The sequence below is a fragment of the Lissotriton helveticus genome, chromosome 8 (assembly GCF_964261635.1).
Source record: "Lissotriton helveticus chromosome 8, aLisHel1.1, whole genome shotgun sequence".
NCBI classification, from domain to species: domain Eukaryota; kingdom Metazoa; phylum Chordata; class Amphibia; order Caudata; family Salamandridae; genus Lissotriton; species Lissotriton helveticus.
Genome location: NC_136069.1, coordinates 819145394 through 819167660, shown reverse-complemented (window position 1 = coordinate 819167660; position 22267 = coordinate 819145394). Strand labels below are relative to the sequence as shown.

The window sequence follows — 22267 nt, the reverse complement described above, 5'->3', positions numbered from 1 at the left end:
TAGAAACATTAGGAACAACCTGTTGAAAATAGCAATGCGTATGTATATAAGCGGCGTTCATTTGTGTTCACAGTACCCCTTGTTGATTGTTTCAATCGAGCATTGAATTGTTCGAAGTTAATTCTCTTAACGATCTTCTCTACCTGCAAACGAGGAAGAATAGGAATATTCTATCTCCCTTTGCAGATAGTGAAGGGTAGGTAACGCAAGCCTTTAACACGTCGTACCTATTTCATTCCTCATTGATTGATTGATTGTCCGAACATTGACTGTTTGGGAATTAGTTCTTCTTGGAGGTATTCCCTGTTTGCAAATAAACGTAGGAAAATCTTTGCAAGTAGTGAAAGGGTACGTAATGCGGACCGTTCTCCCCCGTTGTAATCTGTCATGCCTATCTACTCCCCACTGATTGATGCACCTTTTTCACCCGGACCATTTACTAGAGATACGTCATCTGGCCCGACCAGAGAGCACCCCTAGTGAAAAGGACATATGCAATAATAACGAAGTGATCACTGTATCCTGTTAACAGAAACTTTACCATGAAACAACCTGGAAAGAAAAAAATAGGAAAACGAAAATCAGTAGGCCACTGATGAACATGAACTTTTATTAAACAACGAACAAAGAAACGATAACATAACGTAATGATAAAACCTATTAATGTCCTAGAAACAAGAAAACGTTAAAATATGCCAGTGGTGAGAGACCAGAAAAACAGTAAGAGAAACCAAATCACCCCTCGCTGTCCCACCGCCTGCCACGCCAAAAAAATCGATAGACTAGGGAAAATGCAAGTCAGTAGAACATCCACCCCCACTCTGGAAACTTCCAAGGTGGGGCAGGGTTCCGGCTACGCCCAGCCGGGAGCAGCCCATATAAGGCAGGTCCTGCTGCCACGCCTCGGCCAGGAGATCCTAACGTAGGGTGTAGCCGGAGGAGAGGCCGAGACCAGCGGGACCCGGCCAGGGGATTGCCTTTACAACGCTGAACAGTTGCAGGGGGGGGGAATGTCTCCTCGACCCTCCCCTCTCTCTCCCAGTCCGGCCGCGGTGGCCCTTGAGAGTTGCAGGTAGTCCCGCCACATGCTCTTCCGGTCCGACCACCAACGGTCGGGGGGCCGAGGCCGACGGGATCCGGCTGCAGCCGATAAACCAAGAAACCCGTTCATGGGGCCAGAGCCAGGGGCGTCCGGCCGACATCCACCGGAAGCCCGGCCCGAAGACGGACGGGACACTTCTTTCTTTTATAATGGCTGCGACAACACTGGAGGGGGATGTCTTGCACATGCCTCCGACCCCCCCCTCGTCCTCATCGCCTGGTCCGGCCATAACAAATCTCAAGCGAGACGCCGTGGGGTGCACTGGGAGGGAGAGACGGTGCGAACAGGCCTCTCCCGCCTCCCCAGGTGGAGGCTTCCCAGCTGCACCCTCAGCGCTCCAGGCGGTGGCATCCTAACAACTACAGTGCTGCACAGTTTCGGAACGACCTAGATAACGGTTCTTCCACTGTGGCCATGCTGCAACGTCTCGCCCGGCAGGGTGGAGCCCGTCCGCTCATGTGACCCCGCGATCGCCGGTAGCTGCCGAACTCTCAAAATGGCGGTCGACCTGGCAAGAGCGGGCCCAACATAAAGAAATGGCCCGGTCACTGGTTGACTTCACCACCGTAGTCCTCCACGACCTTGAAGATTCTAGAGGAGCCGCGGGAGTCTCCGACCCCCGATGGGGAATGACTGCCATGATCGCCCGTGGAGTGACGAAACTGTATCCGCGGGACGTCGGCGCTCCCATGCTGGCGCCAGCCTCACTTTGAATTACTACAATCCTGCAGACCTCACTTCCGGTGAAAGCACAGTGTGACCCGGTAGGAAAAATTATTGCACCCCCTCCCCTTTTTGACTGATAGTTCAAACCACCGATCCTTTCCTTTGCCCTTTTAACGGAACTTTGGACTGCCTCCCCCTCTTTTACATTTTCTAGAGAAAACAAAACATTAACCACTACATTAGCATAGCAGTTGACACCAGAACTGTTTTCAAATTGAAAACCAACAACATCTTCAACAGAATCCTTTTTGTTTCTGCTGTGACCCTGCTACAGCACAGGCATTGTCCCCAGCAGTAATTCTGCAATGCCGGTAAGAATAGCTGTGGTGCCTACTGGACTCACTCACCCCCGCGGCGCCCCACGCCGTTTTTTGCTGGGCGGCAACTTACTAGACATCACTTTCGTGCCATCTAGATTTCAGCGCGTTCTGCTGCCTTGGAACTATTCGCACAACAGACCGCTACTGACAAGAATATTTCATTATTGGTGCTGTCAATTTCAATAAATCTATTGGATAATTAAAAAGAAATTGCCACGGTCTCTTCGTTGTTTAAATGTTTTTACTGTTTTTGTTTTGTTGTATATATTTATATGTTATTAAAGTTTTATATTCCTACTACTTTGTTGGAGTGCTATATATTTTTAATGTGACACATAATTGTAAAAACTTTGATGTACAAAGAGTCATTCCTGGAATCTTCCGCTTCAGGCTCGGTCCCCTCCCCAATCACAATACAGGATGGTTTTCAGATAGTAGGAACGCGTGTGCTATGACGGATCACATCGGGTGTGGGCCTTGATCTACTATAACTCCTTTGAAGAGGGGTGATTCTTTACAGCTGGGGCCATAAACTACATCTGCAGGGCTAGCTGATAGCCTAGGACCGGCCTGGACATTCGGACACAGAGGAAGAGGAGTGTCAGAGGGTGCGGTAGTGAATAGGGCGAAAGGGAGGTGTCGGGCGGGCACAGAGTGTGATTCTCAGGGAAGAGCAGCGCAGATGGGGGAAGGTTTATTGCCCATGCATAAGACAGAGAGCGGTGGTGACCAGTGCCTGGGGGAGATGCTTACGAGGGTGAGGAGCCATGCTACGAATCGACAGCGTGCAGAGAGTGGGTCTGGTCAAGACATCTAAAATGGCTGCCGTGCACGACAAAAGTGTGGCATTTCAAAAAAGGCAAGATGGCGCAGACAATGTTTTTCAACACTTCCTCATTTCCTTCGAATCGAACGTTAACAGACGTTGGGGCATATTACCAAAGTTAAGCGATATTTATCGCTAACGATGCTTACCAACCAATTTTTTACCACTAAGCATCGTCAGAAATTATCGAAGATAAACCTTACTATTATCAAGGTTTATCGCAAATGCGATAATAAACGGCCGCAATGCATGAATATCGCTAAAAACTCAGCGATATTCATGCATTACCGAGCTAATACTCTTAGCCATGTTATCCACCTCCCATTGGATAACATGGCTAAGAACTGCTCAGGGCAGGTGTTACTTTTTGGAGATATTCGCGCTTAGCGCGAATATCTCCAAAAGTTGGTAATAGGAGATAGATATCTTGCATGTTGTAATGCAAGTTATTGTGGTATATGGAACTCATACCATAATCTCTCAGGAAAGCAGAAACTGATCCTTTTGGGACCGCCTAAAAAGGCCTAGGGGGTGAGGAGTACTCTACTTTGCCCCCTTTTCACGTTCCGAACTATTTTATTTTACTCTCTTCTGTAATTACACAAAATACCAGCGATAAGATGCATCGGAGACACACACTGAGAGAAAGGAGGCCGGAGATGAAGAAGACATGTCAAATACACATTGGAGATAATATAGTGGCAGAAGGGAAGTAAATATGAGTAAACTTACCATGTAACATAAAAATGTTGCACTCTATACTATAAGTCTCATTTTATACTACAATCACTTCGCTACAACCTCATAAATTAAAAATAAAAATAAATAATGTCTCAAACAATTTTTGATTTCTAAATATAAATTTATTCTTCAGAATTTTCTAAATTTGAAACAACTAGTAACATGTCCTCATCAGTAATTTCCTCTTCAATCATCTCATCTGGAATCTCCTCATTAAAAGTCTGCAATGATGATTCTTGTAACTCTATGGTCTCCAAACACTCGATAAATTCGCCATCAAGAGATTGATCAAAAAAATCATTCAAGTCATCTCCTCCTTCTGACAATATTTCATTATTGGTGCTGTCCATTTCAATCAATGTAGTGGAATCATTCAAGTCATCTCCTCGTGACAATATTTCATTATTGGTGCTCTCAATTTCAATCAATGTAGTGGAATCATTCAAGTCATCTCCTCCTTGTGACAATATTTCATTATTGGTGCTGTCCATTTCAATCAATCTAATGGAATCATACAAGCCATCTCCTCCTTGTGACAATATTTCATTATTGGTGCTCTCAATTTCAATCAATGTAGTGGAATCATTCAAGTCATCTCCTTGTGACAATATTTCATTCTTGGTGCTGTCCATTTCAATCAATCTAATGGAATCATACAAGTCATGTCCTCCTTGTGACAATATTTCATTATTGGTGCTCTCAATTTCAATCAATGTAGTGGACAATTCAAAAGAAATTGCCACGGTCTCTTCATTGTGAGCCATTTTATTTTGAAATTGCTTGCTGTAAATTGCAGAAAAAAATAATCACTTTCATTTATCGTTTTTAGTAATACATAATATAAAACTAACTTCATCAAGTATTTAGTATAACAGAAGGACTGCAAATAAATAACAGAAAACATTTTTCAAATGATCTTCAAGTGTACAACATAGTTCCCCTTACAAATTAACAACTCACCTTTTTAAAAGTAGCAGAAGTGTTAGTACTGTGTAAATCAAACACCAGAAATTCACCACCAAAAATTCCTCACAAATGTACCTCAGACAGTAGTATCACAAAATGGCTGTGGTTTCCTCTCATTTGACATATATACATAACCAATTAACTTTCATCACACACAAATACAAAACCAAAGTAACATTTTAATTGGTTCTAAATTTCAACACTTTCAAATGTGTTTTCCCCATGCAATTTTCCATAGGACATTTACATACGTCTACAACATTTACATACGTCTACAGCCTGAATGGCTGAACGGAATTACACCAAACTTGGCAAAATGGTACATCAAACCTAAGAGGTCAGGAAGGATCTACTATGCCCCCTTATGGTCATTTCCCCCTTCGCTTTGGCCTCCTCTTGTCTCTCAATCCTACCGAGGGACAAGATGGCGGCCGCTACGGACTGTTTGGAATGTTGACAGACGCCGGAGAACCAATCAGCTTCGCAAAGCTCCGTAACGCGAAAAGTACGCGAAGCGGAGCGCTGTTACAGATATATATCTTTTTTTCAACGTTAATTTCTCAAAATCCACTGGAGCACATATATTGAGACCTAGCAAAGGCACATCGGGCTACCAGTCCCTAATATTTTGCCAAGTTTCGTGCAAATCCATTCAGCCGTTCGATTATTATTATTTTGGTTTTTTTTTGCCCCGCGGGGCCCTTTTAAAACCTCCACATCAAACCTAGGGGGTCAGCGAGGATCTACTATGCCCCCTTATAGTTATTTCCCCCTTTGTTTTGACCTCCTCTTGTCTCTCGATCCTACCGAGAGACAAGATGGCGGCCGCTACGGACTGTTTGGAATGTTGACAGACGCCGGAGAACCAATCAGCTTCGCTTCACAAAGCTCCGTTGCGCGAAAAGTCCGCGAACCAGAGCGCTAACCGGTCCGCTGTTACAGATATATATCTTTTTTTAAACGTTAATTTCTCAAAATCCACTGGAGCACATATATTGAGACCTACAAAAGGCACATCGGGCTACCAGTCCCTACAATTTTGCCAAGTTTCGTGCAAATCCATTCAGCCGTTCGGGCTAAAAGTGAGGCCAACCGCCCTATGGAAAACTCAATGTTAAAAACACGTTTTGGGACCCCCCTTTTTTCTCGGCCCCCACTGGACGAACCCCCCCCAAATTTTCAAGGGCTGCTCAGAAACAAAATGTGCCATTTTCCTGAAAATTTCAGCCGATTCCGTCCACAAACGCCAAAGTTATTAGACATAGAATTTTCAAAAAACCCATAGAGAAAAAATCCTAACTATATATACCTACTGGCGACCGCCAGTAGGTAATATGGATACATGCATACACCTACTCATAGATATGCCATGCATTTCTTTGGATTTGTTTCAACCTCTTGCCATTTATTTGAGAATCCCTACTTTTCAAGTGACTGCAAATGAAGTCATCTCTGGCACGTTTTGGCTGATGCAAGGTAACCAAAACACAAGACAACTTTTAATAAAAATCATTGGTTTCTTTGTTAACGTGCACTGTCAAACATGGGACTTTCACACGTCAGGTAAATATGATAACCAATACACAACAGAAGCAGATGCAGATTGCTTATCAATGTCGTGATAGAACAGTTGTGATTTGAGTAGTAGAAGCGCCCCTGAATTGATACTTATTATATACAGCCTGTAAGATAGTCAAAAATGCATGCTAGGAGAGGAGATGCAAATATAAATGTATTAGAAAAATACATAAAGAGGAGTGATATGCTTTTATTCATGCAAGGCTAGAAAAAATCCCCATACTGTCGAAAGCATTCATACACCACCAAATGGAAATAAACAATTCTGACATTAAACGAAAAGGTGACGATGCATTTGTATCATCACCTTGAGAAGGATCATCTAGGAATTGAGCCCAAGCCTCAGCACTTAAAACCAAAAACACTCCACTAAAATAGGAGGCCTGTTGGTGCCAACAATTCTCAAAGTTAATGCTTGTTCTGGTTGAGCATTGAACCGAATGCAGGGCTCTTTTGAAAGTGAGGTTTGTGAATCAACAGATACATCCACATGCCAATTATGTTATTGTTTTTAAGAGAATTCACTTTCTTGGAACGAGACTGCATGAACCCATCTTCAGGGCCTGGACAATTTCATGCAAAACGGCAACTCTCAACATTGCAGCCAAGACAATATAACTAGTGTTTCTGCCCGGTTTCGAACCAGGGACCTTTCGCGTGTGAGGCGAACGTGATAACCACTACACTACAGAAACAGATACCTACAGGTGATTCTTCTGTGATGAAACTGCTCAAAACAGACTATTCCAAGGGCATCTGGTTTTAGATTTCTTTCATGCAACCTGCCCGACAGCCCTATCTGAACGCTTGTATATGCCTTGCAAGTTCAGCATTTTTGCAAAATGCTTAAAGAGAAATGTTTCCTATTTGCTCAGGCAGGGCAAGGTTAAAAGCATGAGACTCTAGCAAATAATCATCCACTACTGCAAAGAGAAAATTGATATTGGCTTTGAAATGCATACTTCAAAAGAGCACCAATGAAAGGGCTCGTCCGGGATTTGAACCCGGGACCTCTTGCACCCAAAGCGAGAATCATACCCCTAGACCAACGAGCCGTTGAAAGACCCTCACCTCTGAAAAGGTAATACCAGCTCTAAGCCCGCAATGAAGATCATGCTGGGGTCTTTTTCATGCTTGGTCTGTGAATTCACAGGAAATTCAGTGTCAACTTACCCTTTCTCAAACGATAGCACTATCATTTGTAAGTGTCCCCTTTTATTTTTTCTCAGCATTGGACAAGTCTTACAGGAAGTCAGCAGTTATTTATATATTTCTGCATTGGCTAGAGCCTAAAGAGAAAGAATAAAAAGCTGTTCATAACAACATAAGAAACACATTTTGCCTTTTCTCTCAAATACTTATTCCCTTTGTGCAAATCGGAATGCCAAGGTGAATAGCTGGGCCACAGATTCTGGCTAATTATCTATCTCTTGAATGCAAGAAGCAATAAAAACTGCCTAATGCAGGACTAAAGCATTCCTTGCATAGCCTCTAACATCATAACATAACTGAGCTGCTGGTAACAAGCTAAGCAATGCCTTCCCAAAATGAGAAGTACATGTGCTTATGTGCTTATCCGCTCAATCAGCGCTCAATCAGCGCTCGATCAGGCGAGATATAGGAAAGGTGGAAAGGGTCCAAATGGCTGTCCCTTCCTTTTTAGGGTGGGTCCTGCTGACTATCATAGGATTCCTCTTAAGAGTGGCCAGGGTCAGAGGAAAAACTTTCAATGCTTCTTAGTGTTCTCTCCAGAAGCAGGCATTTTCTGTGCCTTTAATTTCAGGCTTTTCCCAGCAGTCTCTGTTCTGCCTATGTAAATTAACAAAAGCAGTGCTTATTCCTCACTTGCTCTAATGTCCTTCCTGTCCACAAAGCTCTGCCTAAGTATGCTTTTTTTCTTTTTCAGGGAAATTCTAAATGGTTTCTCTGTCCACTCTGTGGCAGTAGAATGCTGATTATGATGCCATGTTTTGTGGAATCACCAAGGTACAACTACAGAGGAATATATGAGTCTGAAGGACATGGAACTCTTAGCTAACACATCACAATATGTGATGCTTGCCAACCAAGCACTACATTCTGGTGCGCTGATGATCAGAACATTCTGCTCCTAAAGGAAAGAAAATACCGCTTGTTTGAAAATAAAGTCTCTGTTTATATTAACGCTCTCTCTCTCTCCCTATATCTATCTATCTATCTATCTATCTATCTATCTATCTATCTATCTATCTATCTATCTATCTATCTATCTATATCTCTATCTATCTATCTATCTATCTATCTATCTATCTATCTATCTATCTATCTATCTATCTATCTATCTATCTATCTTTATATATGGATACATGCATACACCTACTCATAGATATGCCATGCATTTCTTTGGATTTGTTTCAACATCTTGCCATTTATTTGAGAATCCCTACTTTTCAAGTGACTGCAAATGAAGTCATCTCTGGCACGTTTTGGCTGATGCAAGGTAACCAAAACACAAGACAACTTTTAATAAAAATCATTGGTTTCTTTGTTAACGTGCACTGTCAAACATGGGACTTTCACACGTCAGGTAAATATGATAACCAATACACAACAGAAGCAGATGCAGATTGCTTATCAATGTCGTGATAGAACAGTTGTGATTTGAGTAGTAGAAGCGCCCCTGAATTGATACTTATTATATACAGCCTGTAAGATAGTCAAAAATGCATGCTAGGAGAGGAGATGCAAATATAAATGTATTAGAAAAATACATAAAGAGGAGTGATATGCTTTTATTCATGCAAGGCTAGAAAAAATCCCCATACTGTCGAAAGCATTCATACACCACCAAATGGAAATAAACAATTCTGACATTAAACGAAAAGGTGACGATGCATTTGTATCATCACCTTGAGAAGGATCATCTAGGAATTGAGCCCAAGCCTCAGCACTTAAAACCAGAAACACTCCACTAAAATAGGAGGCCTGTTGGTGCCAACAATTCTCAAAGTTAATGCTTGTTCTGGTTGAGCATTGAACCGAATGCAGGGCTCTTTTGAAAGTGAGGTTTGTGAATCAACAGATACATCCACATGCCAATTATGTTATTGTTTTTAAGAGAATTCACTTTCTTGGAACGAGACTGCATGAACCCATCTTCAGGGCCTGGACAATTTCATGCAAAACGGCAACTCTCAACATTGCAGCCAAGACAATATAACTAGTGTTTCTGCCCGGTTTCGAACCGGGGACCTTTCGCGTGTGAGGCGAACGTGATAACCACTACACTACAGAAACAGATACCTACAGGTGATTCTTCTGTGATGAAACTGCTCAAAACAGACTATTCCAAGGGCATCTGGTTTTAGATTTCTTTCATGCAACCTGCCCGACAGCCCTATCTGAACGCTTGTATATGCCTTGCAAGTTCAGCATTTTTGCAAAATGCTTAAAGAGAAATGTTTCCTATTTGCTCAGGCAGGGCAAGGTTAAAAGCATGAGACTCTAGCAAATAATCATCCACTACTGCAAAGAGAAAATTGATATTGGCTTTGAAATGCATACTTCAAAAGAGCACCAATGAAAGGGCTCGTCCGGGATTTGAACCCGGGACCTCTCGCACGCAAAGCGAGAATCATACCCCTAGACCAACAAGCCGTTGAAAGACCCTCTCCTCTGAAAAGGTAATACCAGCTCTAAGCCCGCAATGAAGATCATGCTGGGGTCTTTTTCATGCTTGGTCTGTGAATTCACAGGAAATTCAGTGTCAACTTACCCTTTCTCAAACGATAGCACTATCATTTGTAAGTGTCCCCTTTTATTTTTTCTCAGCATTGGACAAGTCTTACAGGAAGTCAGCAGTTATTTATATATTTCTGCATTGGCTAGAGCCTAAAGAGAAAGAATAAAAAGCTGTTCATAACAACATAAGAAACACATTTTGCCTTTTCTCTCAAATACTTATTCCCTTTGTGCAAATCGGAATGCCAAGGTGAATAGCTGGGCCACAGATTCTGGCTAATTATCTATCTCTTGAATGCAAGAAGCAATAAAAACTGCCTAATGCAGGACTAAAGCATTCCTTGCATAGCCTCTAACATCATAACATAACTGAGCTGCTGGTAACAAGCTAAGCAATGCCTTCCCAAAATGAGAAGTACATGTGCTTATGTGCTTATGTGCTTATCCGCTCAATCAGCGCTCAATCAGGCTCGATATAGGAAAGGTGGAAAGGGTCCAAATGGCTTTCCCTTCCTTTTTAGGGTGGGTCCTGCTGACTATGATAGGATTCCTCTTAAGAGTGGCCAGGGTCAGAGGAAAAACTTTCAATGCTTCCTAGTGTTCTCTCCAGAAGCAGGCATTTTCTGTGCCTTTAATTTCAGGCTTTTCCCAGCAGTCTCTGTTCTGCCTATGTAAATTAACAAAAGCAGTGCTTATTCCTCACTTGCTCTAATGTCCTTCCTGTCCACAAAGCTCTGCCTAAGTATGCTTTTTTTCTTTTTCAGGGAAATTCTAAATGGTTTCTCTGTCCACTCTGTGGCAGTAGAATGCTGATTATGATGCCATGTTTTGTGGAATCACCAAGGTACAACTACAGAGGAATATATGAGTCTGAAGGACATGGAACTCTTAGCTAACACATCACAATATGTGATGCTTGCCAACCAAGCACTACATTCTGGTGCGCTGATGATCAGAACATTCTGCTCCTAAAGGAAAGAAAATACCGCTTGATTGAAAATAAAGTCTCTGTTTATATTAACGCTCTCTCTCTCCCTATATCTATCTATCTATCTATCTATCTATCTATCTATCTATCTATCTATCTATCTATCTATCTATCTATCTATCTATCTATCTATCTATCTATCTATCTATCTATCTATCTATCTATCTATCTATCTATCTATCTATCTATCTATCTATCTATCTATCTATCTATCTATCTATCTATCTATCTATCTATATCTCTATCTATCTATCTATCTATCTATCTATCTATCTATCTATCTATCTATCTATCTATCTTTATATATGGATACATGCATACACCTACTCATAGATATGCCATGCATTTCTTTGGATTTGTTTCAACCTCTTGCCATTTATTTGAGAATCCCTACTTTTCAAGTGACTGCAAATGAAGTCATCTCTGGCACGTTTTGGCTGATGCAAGGTAACCAAAACACAAGACAGCTTTTAATAAAAATCATTGGTTTCTTTGTTAACGTGCACTGTCAAACATGGGACTTTCACACGTCAGGTAAATATGATAACCAATACACAACAGAAGCAGATGCAGATTGCTTATCAATGTCGTGATAGAACAGTTGTGATTTGAGTAGTAGAAGCGCCCCTGAATTGATACTTATTATATACAGCCTGTAAGATAGTCAAAAATGCATGCTAGGAGAGGAGATGCAAATATAAATGTATTAGAAAAATACATAAAGAGGAGTGATATGCTTTTATTCATGCAAGGCTAGAAAAAATCCCCATACTGTCGAAAGCATTCATACACCACCAAATGGAAATAAACAATTCTGACATTAAACGAAAAGGTGACGATGCATTTGTATCATCACCTTGAGAAGGATCATCTAGGAATTGAGCCCAAGCCTCAGCACTTAAAACCAGAAACACTCCACTAAAATAGGAGGCCTGTTGGTGCCAACAATTCTCAAAGTTAATGCTTGTTCTGGTTGAGCATTGAACCGAATGCAGGGCTCTTTTGAAAGTGAGGTTTGTGAATCAACAGATACATCCACATGCCAATTATGTTATTGTTTTTAAGAGAATTCACTTTCTTGGAACGAGACTGCATGAACCCATCTTCAGGGCCTGGACAATTTCATGCAAAACGGCAACTCTCAACATTGCAGCCAAGACAATATAACTAGTGTTTCTGCCCGGTTTCGAACCAGGGACCTTTCGCGTGTGAGGCGAACGTGATAACCACTACACTACAGAAACAGATACCTACAGGTGATTCTTCTGTGATGAAACTGCTCAAAACAGACTATTCCAAGGGCATCTGGTTTTAGATTTCTTTCATGCAACCTGCCCGACAGCCCTATCTGAACGCTTGTATATGCCTTGCAAGTTCAGCATTTTTGCAAAATGCTTAAAGAGAAATGTTTCCTATTTGCTCAGGCAGGGCAAGGTTAAAAGCATGAGACTCTAGCAAATAATCATCCACTACTGCAAAGAGAAAATTGATATTGGCTTTGAAATGCATACTTCAAAAGAGCACCAATGAAAGGGCTCGTCCGGGATTTGAACCCGGGACCTCTCGCACCCAAAGCGAGAATCATACCCCTAGACCAACGAGCCGTTGAAAGACCCTCACCTCTGAAAAGGTAATACCAGCTCTAAGCCCGCAATGAAGATCATGCTGGGGTCTTTTTCATGCTTGGTCTGTGAATTCACAGGAAATTCAGTGTCAACTTACCCTTTCTCAAACGATAGCACTATCATTTGTAAGTGTCCCCTTTTATTTTTTCTCAGCATTGGACAAGTCTTACAGGAAGTCAGCAGTTATTTATATATTTCTGCATTGGCTAGAGCCTAAAGAGAAAGAATAAAAAGCTGTTCATAACAACATAAGAAACACATTTTGCCTTTTCTCTCAAATACTTATTCCCTTTGTGCAAATCGGAATGCCAAGGTGAATAGCTGGGCCACAGATTCTGGTTAATTATCTATCTCTTGAATGCAAGAAGCAATAAAAACTGCCTAATGCAGGACTAAAGCATTCCTTGCATAGCCTCTAACATCATAACATAACTGAGCTGCTGGTAACAAGCTAAGCAATGCCTTCCCAAAATGAGAAGTACATGTGCTTATGTGCTTATCCGCTCAATCAGCGCTCGATCAGGCTCGATCAAGGAAAGGTGGAAAGGGTCCAAATGGCTGTCCCTTCCTTTTTAGGGTGGGTCCTGCTGACTATCATAGGATTCCTCTTAAGAGTGGCCAGGGTCAGAGGAAAAACTTTCAATGCTTCTTAGTGTTCTCTCCAGAAGCAGGCATTTTCTGTGCCTTTAATTTCAGGCTTTTCCCAGCAGTCTCTGTTCTGCCTATGTAAATTAACAAAAGCAGTGCTTATTCCTCACTTGCTCTAATGTCCTTCCTGTCCACAAAGCTCTGCCTAAGTATGCTTTTTTTCTTTTTCAGGGAAATTCTAAATGGTTTCTCTGTCCACTCTGTGGCAGTAGAATGCTGATTATGATGCCATGTTTTGTGGAATCACCAAGGTACAACTACAGAGGAATATATGAGTCTGAAGGACATGGAACTCTTAGCTAACACATCACAATATGTGATGCTTGCCAACCAAGCACTACATTCTGGTGCGCTGATGATCAGAACATTCTGCTCCTAAAGGAAAGAAAATACCGCTTGATTGAAAATAAAGTCTCTGTTTATATTAACGCTCTCTCTCTCCCTATATCTATCTATCTATCTATCTATCTATCTATCTATCTATCTATCTATCTATCTATCTATCTATCTATCTATCTATCTATCTATCTATCTATCTATCTATCTATCTATCTATCTATCTATCTATCTATCTATCTATATCTCTATCTATCTATCTATCTATCTATCTATCTATCTATCTATCTTTATATATGGATACATGCATACACCTACTCATAGATATGCCATGCATTTCTTTGGATTTGTTTCAACCTCTTGCCATTTATTTAAGAATCCCTACTTTTCAAGTGACTGCAAATGAAGTCATCTCTGGCACGTTTTGGCTGATGCAAGGTAACCAAAACACAAGACAACTTTTAATAAAAATCATTGGTTTCTTTGTTAACGTGCACTGTCAAACATGGGACTTTCACACGTCAGGTAAATATGATAACCAATACACAACAGAAGCAGATGCAGATTGCTTATCAATGTCGTGATAGAACAGTTGTGATTTGAGTAGTAGAAGCGCCCCTGAATTGATACTTATTATATACAGCCTGTAAGATAGTCAAAAATGCATGCTAGGAGAGGAGATGCAAATATAAATGTATTAGAAAAATACATAAAGAGGAGTGATATGCTTTTATTCATGCAAGGCTAGAAAAAATCCCCATACTGTCGAAAGCATTCATACACCACCAAATGGAAATAAACAATTCTGACATTAAACGAAAAGGTGACGATGCATTTGTATCATCACCTTGAGAAGGATCATCTAGGAATTGAGCCCAAGCCTCAGCACTTAAAACCAGAAACACTCCACTAAAATAGGAGGCCTGTTGGTGCCAACAATTCTCAAAGTTAATGCTTGTTCTGGTTGAGCATTTAACCGAATGCAGGGCTCTTTTGAAAGTGAGGTTTGTGAATCAACAGATACATCCACATGCCAATTATGTTATTGTTTTTAAGAGAATTCACTTTCTTGGAACGAGACTGCATGAACCCATCTTCAGGGCCTGGACAATTTCATGCAAAACGGCAACTCTCAACATTGCAGCCAAGACAAAATAACTAGTGTTTCTGCCCGGTTTCGAACCGGGGACCTTTCGCGTGTGAGGCGAACGTGATAACCACTACACTACAGAAACAGATACCTACAGGTGATTCTTCTGTGATGAAGCTGCTCAAAACAGACTATTCCAAGGGCATCTGGTTTTAGATTTCTTTCATGCAACCTGCCCGACAGCCCTATCTGAACGCTTGTATATGCCTTGCAAGTTCAGCATTTTTGCAAAATGCTTAAAGAGAAATGTTTCCTATTTGCTCAGGCAGGGCAAGGTTAAAAGCATGAGACTCTAGCAAATAATCATCCACTACTGCAAAGAGAAAATTGATATTGGCTTTGAAATGCATACTTCAAAAGAGCACCAATGAAAGGGCTCGTCCGGGATTTGAACCCGGGACCTCTCGCACCCAAAGCGAGAATCATACCCCTAGACCAACGAGCCGTTGAAAGACCCTCACCTCTGAAAAGGTAATACCAGCTCTAAGCCCACAATGAAGATCATGCTGGGGTCTTTTTCATGCTTGGTCTGTGAATTCACAGGAAATTCAGTGTCAACTTACCCTTTCTCAAACGATAGCACTATCATTTGTAAGTGTCCCCTTTTATTTTTTCTCAGCATTGGACAAGTCTTACAGGAAGTCAGCAGTTATGTATATATTTCTGCATTGGCTAGAGCCTAAAGAGAAAGAATAAAAAGCTGTTCATAACAACATAAGAAACACATTTTGCCTTTTCTCTCAAATACTTATTCCCTTTGTGCAAATCGGAATGCCAAGGTGAATAGCTGGGCCACAGATTCTGGTTAATTATCTATCTCTTGAATGCAAGAAGCAATAAAAACTGCCTAATGCAGGACTAAAGCATTCCTTGCATAGCCTCTAACATCATAACATAACTGAGCTGCTGGTAACAAGCTAAGCAATGCCTTCCCAAAATGAGAAGTACATGTGCTTATGTGCTTATCCGCTCAATCAGCGCTCGATCAGGCTCGATCAGGCGAGATATAGGAAAGGTGGAAAGGGTCCAAATGGCTGTCCCTTCCTTTTTAGGGTGGGTCCTGCTGACTATCATAGGATTCCTCTTAAGAGTGGCCAGGGTCAGAGGAAAAACTTTCAATGCTTCTTAGTGTTCTCTCCAGAAGCAGGCATTTTCTGTGCCTTTAATTTCAGGCTTTTCCCAGCAGTCTCTGTTCTGCCTATGTAAATTAACAAAAGCAGTGCTTATTCCTCACTTGCTCTAATGTCCTTCCTGTCCACAAAGCTCTGCCTAAGTATGCTTTTTTTCTTTTTCAGGGAAATTCTAAATGGTTTCTCTGTCCACTCTGTGGCAGTAGAATGCTGATTATGATGCCATGTTTTGTGGAATCACCAAGGTACAACTACAGAGGAATATATGAGTCTGAAGGACATGGAACTCTTAGCTAACACATCACAATATGTGATGCTTGCCAACCAAGCACTACATTCTGGTGCGCTGATGATCAGAACATTCTGCTCCTAAAGGAAAGAAAATACCGCTTGATTGAAAATAAAGTCTCTGTTTATATTAACGCTCTCTCTCTCCCTATATCTATCTATCTATCTATCTATCTATCTATCTATCTATCTATCTATCTATCTATCTATCTATCTATCTATCTATCTATCTATCTATCTATCTATCTATCTATCTATCTATCTATCTATCTATCTATCTATCTATATCTCTATCTATCTATCTATCTATCTATCTATCTATCTATCTATCTATCTATCTATCTATCTATCTATCTATCTATCTATCTATCTTTATATATGGATACATGCATACACCTACTCATAGATATGCCATGCATTTCTTTGGATTTGTTTCAACCTCTTGCCATTTATTTGAGAATCCTTACTTTTCAAGTGACTGCAAATGAAGTCATCTCTGGCACGTTTTGGCTGATGCAAGGTAACCAAAACACAAGACAACTTTTAATAAAAATCATTGGTTTCTTTGTTAACGTGCACTGTCAAACATGGGACTTTCACACGTCAGGTAAATATGATAACCAATACACAACAGAAGCAGATGCAGATTGCTTATCAATGTCGTGATAGAACAGTTGTGATTTGAGTAGTAGAAGCGCCCCTGAATTGATACTTATTATATACAGCCTGTAAGATAGTCAAAAATGCATGCTAGGAGAGGAGATGCAAATATAAATGTATTAGAAAAATACATAAAGAGGAGTGATATGCTTTTATTCATGCAAGGCTAGAAAAAATCCCCATACTGTCGAAAGCATTCATACACCACCAAATGGAAATAAACAATTCTGACATTAAACGAAAAGGTGACGATGCATTTGTATCATCACCTTGAGAAGGATCATCTAGGAATTGAGCCCAAGCCTCAGCACTTAAAACCAGAAACACTCCACTAAAATAGGAGGCCTGTTGGTGCCAACAATTCTCAAAGTTAATGCTTGTTCTGGTTGAGCATTGAACCGAATGCAGGGCTCTTTTGAAAGTGAGGTTTGTGAATCAACAGATACATCCACATGCCAATTATGTTATTGTTTTTAAGAGAATTCACTTTCTTGGAACGAGACTGCATGAACCCATCTTCAGGGCCTGGACAATTTCATGCAAAACGGCAACTCTCAACATTGCAGCCAAGACAATATAACTAGTGTTTCTGCCCGGTTTCGAACCGGGGACCTTTCGCGTGTGAGGCGAACGTGATAACCACTACACTACAGAAACAGATACCTACAGGTGATTCTTCTGTGATGAAACTGCTCAAAACAGACTATTCCAAGGGCATCTGGTTTTAGATTTCTTTCATGCAACCTGCCCGACAGCCCTATCTTAACGCTTGTATATGCCTTGCAAGTTCAGCATTTTTGCAAAATGCTTAAAGAGAAATGTTTCCTATTTGCTCAGGCAGGGCAAGGTTAAAAGCATGAGACTCTAGCAAATAATCATCCACTACTGCAAAGAGAAAATTGATATTGGCTTTGAAATGCATACTTCAAAAGAGCACCAATGAAAGGGCTCGTCCGGGATTTGAACCCGGGACCTCTCGCACCCAAAGCGAGAATCATACCCCTAGACCAACGAGCCGTTGAAAGACCCTCACCTCTGAAAAGGTAATACCAGCTCTAAGCCCGCAATGAAGATCATGCTGGGGTCTTTTTCATGCTTGGTCTGTGAATTCACAGGAAATTCAGTGTTAACTTACCCTTTCTCAAACGATAGCACTATCATTTGTAAGTGTCCCCTTTTATTTTTTCTCAGCATTGGACAAGTCTTACAGGAAGTCAGCAGTTATTTATATATTTCTGCATTGGCTAGAGCCTAAAGAGAAAGAATAAAAAGCTGTTCATAACAACATAAGAAACACATTTTGCCTTTTCTCTCAAATACTTATTCCCTTTGTGCAAATCGGAATGCCAAGGTGAATAGCTGGGCCACAGATTCTGGTTAATTATCTATCTCTTGAATGCAAGAAGCAATAAAAACTGCCTAATGCAGGACTAAAGCATTCCTTGCATAGCCTCTAACATCATAACATAACTGAGCTGCTGGTAACAAGCTAAGCAATGCCTTCCCAAAATGAGAAGTACATGTGCTTATGTGCTTATCCGCTCAATCAGCGCTCGATCAGGCTCGATCAGGCGAGATATAGGAAAGGTGGAAAGGGTCCAAATGGCTGTCCCTTCCTTTTTAGGGTGGGTCCTGCTGACTATCATAGGATTCCTCTTAAGAGTGGCCAGGGTCAGAGGAAAAACTTTCAATGCTTCTTAGTGTTCTCTCCAGAAGCAGGCATTTTCTGTGCCTTTAATTTCAGGCTTTTCCCAGCAGTCTCTGTTCTGCCTATGTAAATTAACAAAAGCAGTGCTTATTCCTCACTTGCTCTAATGTCCTTCCTGTCCACAAAGCTCTGCCTAAGTATGCTTTTTTTCTTTTTCAGGGAAATTCTAAATGGTTTCTCTGTCCACTCTGTGGCAGTAGAATGCTGATTATGATGCCATGTTTTGTGGAATCACCAAGGTACAACTACAGAGGAATATATGAGTCTGAAGGACATGGAACTCTTAGCTAACACATCACAATATGTGATGCTTGCCAACCAAGCACTACATTCTGGTGCGCTGATGATCAGAACATTCTGCTCCTAAAGGAAAGAAAATACCGCTTGATTGAAAATAAAGTCTCTGTTTATATTAACGCTCTCTCTCTCCCTATATCTATCTATCTATCTATCTATCTATCTATCTATCTATCTATCTATCTATCTATCTATCTATCTATCTATCTATCTATCTATCTATCTATCTATCTATCTATCTATCTATCTATCTATCTTTATATATGGATACATGCATACACCTACTCATAGATATGCCATGCATTTCTTTGGATTTGTTTCAACCTCTTGCCATTTATTTGAGAATCCCTACTTTTCAAGTGACTGCAAATGAAGTCATCTCTGGCACGTTTTGGCTGATGCAAGGTAACCAAAACACAAGACAACTTTTAATAAAAATCATTGGTTTCTTTGTTAACGTGCACTGTCAAACATGGGACTTTCACACGTCAGGTAAATATGATAACCAATACACAACAGAAGCAGATGCAGATTGCTTATCAATGTCGTGATAGAACAGTTGTGATTTGAGTAGTAGAAGCGCCCCTGAATTGATACTTATTATATACAGCCTGTAAGATAGTCAAAAATGCATGCTAGGAGAGGAGATGCAAATATAAATGTATTAGAAAAATACATAAAGAGGAGTGATATGCTTTTATTCATGCAAGGCTAGAAAAAATCCCCATACTGTCGAAAGCATTCATACACCACCAAATGGAAATAAACAATTCTGACATTAAACGAAAAGGTGACGATGCATTTGTATCATCACCTTGAGAAGGATCATCTAGGAATTGAGCCCAAGCCTCAGCACTTAAAACCAGAAACACTCCACTAAAATAGGAGGCCTGTTAGTGCCAACAATTCTCAAAGTTAATGCTTGTTCTGGTTGAGCATTGAACCGAATGCAGGGCTCTTTTGAAAGTGAGGTCTGTGAATCAACAGATACATCCACATGCCAATTATGTTATTGTTTTTAAGAGAATTCACTTTCTTGGAACGAGACTGCATGAACCCATCTTCAGGGCCTGGACAATTTCATGCAAAACGGCAACTCTCAACATTGCAGCCAAGACAATATAACTAGTGTTTCTGCCCGGATTCGAACCGGGGACCTTTCACGTGTGAGGCGAACGTGATAACCACTACACTACAGAAACAGATACCTACAGGTGATTCTTCTGTGATGAAACTGCTCAAAACAGACTATTCCAAGGGCATCTGGTTTTAGATTTCTTTCATGCAACCTGCCCGACAGCCCTATCTGAACGCTTGTATATGCCTTGCAAGTTCAGCATTTTTGCAAAATGCTTAAAGAGAAATGTTTCCTAATTGCTCAGGCAGGGCAAGGTTAAAAGCATGAGACTCTAGCAAATAATCATCCACTACTGCAAAGAGAAAATTGATATTGGCTTTGAAATGCATACTTCAAAAGAGCACCAATGAAAGGGCTCGTCCGGGATTTGAACCCGGGACCTCTCGCACCCAAAGCGAGAATCATACCCCTAGACCAACGAGCCGTTGAAAGACCCTCACCTCTGAAAAGGTAATACCAGCTCTAAGCCCGCAATGAAGATCATGCTGGGGTCTTTTTCATGCTTGGTCTGTGAATTCACAGGAAATTCAGTGTCAACTTACCCTTTCTCAAACGATAGCACTATCATTTGTAAGTGTCCCCTTTTATTTTTTCTCAGCATTGGACAAGTCTTACAGGAAGTCAGCAGTTATTTATATATTTCTGCATTGGCTAGAGCCGCCTAAAGAGAAAGAATAAAAAGCTGTTCATAACAACATAAGAAACACATTTTGCCTTTTCTCTCAAATACTTATTCCCTTTGTGCAAATCGGAATGCCAAGGTGAATAGCTGGGCCACAGGTTCTGGCTAATTATCTATCTCTTGAATGCAAGAAGCAATAAAAACTGCCTAATGCAGGACTAAAGCATTCCTTGCATAGCCTCTAACATCATAACATAACTGAGCTGCTGGTAACAAGCTAAGCAATGCCTTCCCAAAATGAGAAGTACATGTGCTTATGTGCTTATCCGCTCAATCAGCGCTCAATCAGGCTCGATCAAGCGAGATATAGGAAAGGTGGAAAGGGTCCAAATGGCTGTCCCTTCCTTTTTAGGGTGGGTCCTGCTGACTATCATAGGATTCCTCTTAAGAGTGGCCAGGGTCAGAGGAAAAACTTTCAACCCTTCTTAGTGTTCTCTCCAGAAGCAGGCATTTTCTGTGCCTTTAATTTCAGGCTTTTCCCAGCAGTCTCTGTTCTGCCTATGTAAATTAACAAAAGCAGTGCTTATTCCTCACTTGCTCTAATGTCCTTCCTGTCCACAAAGCTCTGCCTAAGTATGCTTTTTTTCTTTTTCAGGGAAATTCTAAATGGTTTCTCTGTCCACTCTGTGGCAGTAGAATGCTGATTATGATGCCATGTTTTGTGGAATCACCAAGGTACAACTACAGAGGAATATATGAGTCTGAAGGACATGGAACTCTTAGCTAACACATCACAATATGTGATGCTTGCCAACCAAGCACTACATTCTGGTGCGCTGATGATCAGAACATTCTGCTCCTAAAGGAAAGAAAATACCGCTTGATTGAAAATAAAGTCTCTGTTTATATTAACGCTCTCTCTCTCCCTATATCTATCTATCTATCTATCTATCTATCTATCTATCTATCTATCTATCTATCTATCTATCTATCTATCTATCTATCTATCTATCTATCTATCTATCTTTATATATGGATACATGCATACACCTACTCATAGATATGCCATGCATTTCTTTGGATTTGTTTCAACCTCTTGCCATTTATTTGAGAATCCCTACTTTTCAAGTGACTGCAAATGAAGTCATCTCTGGCACGTTTTGGCTGATGCAAGGTAACCAAAACACAAGACAACTTTTAATAAAAATCATTGGTTTCTTTGTTAACGTGCACTGTCAAACATGGGACTTTCACACGTCAGGTAAATATGATAACCAATACACAACAGAAGCAGATGCAGATTGCTTATCAATGTCGTGATAGAACAGTTGTGATTTGAGTAGTAGAAGCGCCCCTGAATTGATACTTATTATATACAGCCTGTAAGATAGTCAAAAATGCATGCTAGGAGAGGAGATGCAAATATAAATGTATTAGAAAAATACATAAAGAGGAGTGATATGCTTTTATTCATGCAAGGCTAGAAAAAATCCCCATACTGTCGAAAGCATTCATACACCACCAAATGGAAATAAACAATTCTGACATTAAACGAAAAGGTGACGATGCATTTGTATCATCACCTTGAGAAGGATCATCTAGGAATTGAGCCCAAGCCTCAGCACTTAAAACCAGAAACACTCCACTAAAATAGGAGGCCTGTTAGTGCCAACAATTCTCAAAGTTAATGCTTGTTCT

General features: G+C 40.8%; 12 non-coding genes across 12 annotated transcripts; all 12 read right to left on the bottom strand.

Annotated features, from left to right (window-relative positions):
- Positions 1–6881: 6881 nt before the first annotated feature.
- TRNAV-CAC (transfer RNA valine (anticodon CAC)) lies at positions 6882–6954 on the bottom strand. The gene has a single exon. It is a non-coding gene; the product is annotated as a tRNA-Val (tRNA).
- A 288-nt stretch (positions 6955–7242) lies between these two features.
- TRNAP-UGG (transfer RNA proline (anticodon UGG)) lies at positions 7243–7314 on the bottom strand. Its single transcript has one exon. It is a non-coding gene; the product is annotated as a tRNA-Pro (tRNA).
- Positions 7315–9462: 2148 nt separating this feature from the next.
- Positions 9463–9535, bottom strand: TRNAV-CAC (transfer RNA valine (anticodon CAC)). Its single transcript has one exon. It is a non-coding gene; the product is annotated as a tRNA-Val (tRNA).
- A 288-nt stretch (positions 9536–9823) lies between these two features.
- On the bottom strand, positions 9824–9895 carry TRNAA-UGC (transfer RNA alanine (anticodon UGC)). Its single transcript has one exon. It is a non-coding gene; the product is annotated as a tRNA-Ala (tRNA).
- Positions 9896–12138: 2243 nt separating this feature from the next.
- Positions 12139–12211, bottom strand: TRNAV-CAC (transfer RNA valine (anticodon CAC)). Its single transcript has one exon. It is a non-coding gene; the product is annotated as a tRNA-Val (tRNA).
- Positions 12212–12499: 288 nt separating this feature from the next.
- On the bottom strand, positions 12500–12571 carry TRNAP-UGG (transfer RNA proline (anticodon UGG)). The gene has a single exon. It is a non-coding gene; the product is annotated as a tRNA-Pro (tRNA).
- A 2167-nt stretch (positions 12572–14738) lies between these two features.
- TRNAV-CAC (transfer RNA valine (anticodon CAC)) lies at positions 14739–14811 on the bottom strand. The gene has a single exon. It is a non-coding gene; the product is annotated as a tRNA-Val (tRNA).
- Positions 14812–15099: 288 nt separating this feature from the next.
- TRNAP-UGG (transfer RNA proline (anticodon UGG)) lies at positions 15100–15171 on the bottom strand. The gene has a single exon. It is a non-coding gene; the product is annotated as a tRNA-Pro (tRNA).
- A 2217-nt stretch (positions 15172–17388) lies between these two features.
- On the bottom strand, positions 17389–17461 carry TRNAV-CAC (transfer RNA valine (anticodon CAC)). The gene has a single exon. It is a non-coding gene; the product is annotated as a tRNA-Val (tRNA).
- Positions 17462–17749: 288 nt separating this feature from the next.
- Positions 17750–17821, bottom strand: TRNAP-UGG (transfer RNA proline (anticodon UGG)). Its single transcript has one exon. It is a non-coding gene; the product is annotated as a tRNA-Pro (tRNA).
- A 2117-nt stretch (positions 17822–19938) lies between these two features.
- TRNAV-CAC (transfer RNA valine (anticodon CAC)) lies at positions 19939–20011 on the bottom strand. The gene has a single exon. It is a non-coding gene; the product is annotated as a tRNA-Val (tRNA).
- Positions 20012–20299: 288 nt separating this feature from the next.
- TRNAP-UGG (transfer RNA proline (anticodon UGG)) lies at positions 20300–20371 on the bottom strand. Its single transcript has one exon. It is a non-coding gene; the product is annotated as a tRNA-Pro (tRNA).
- Positions 20372–22267: the final 1896 nt, after the last annotated feature.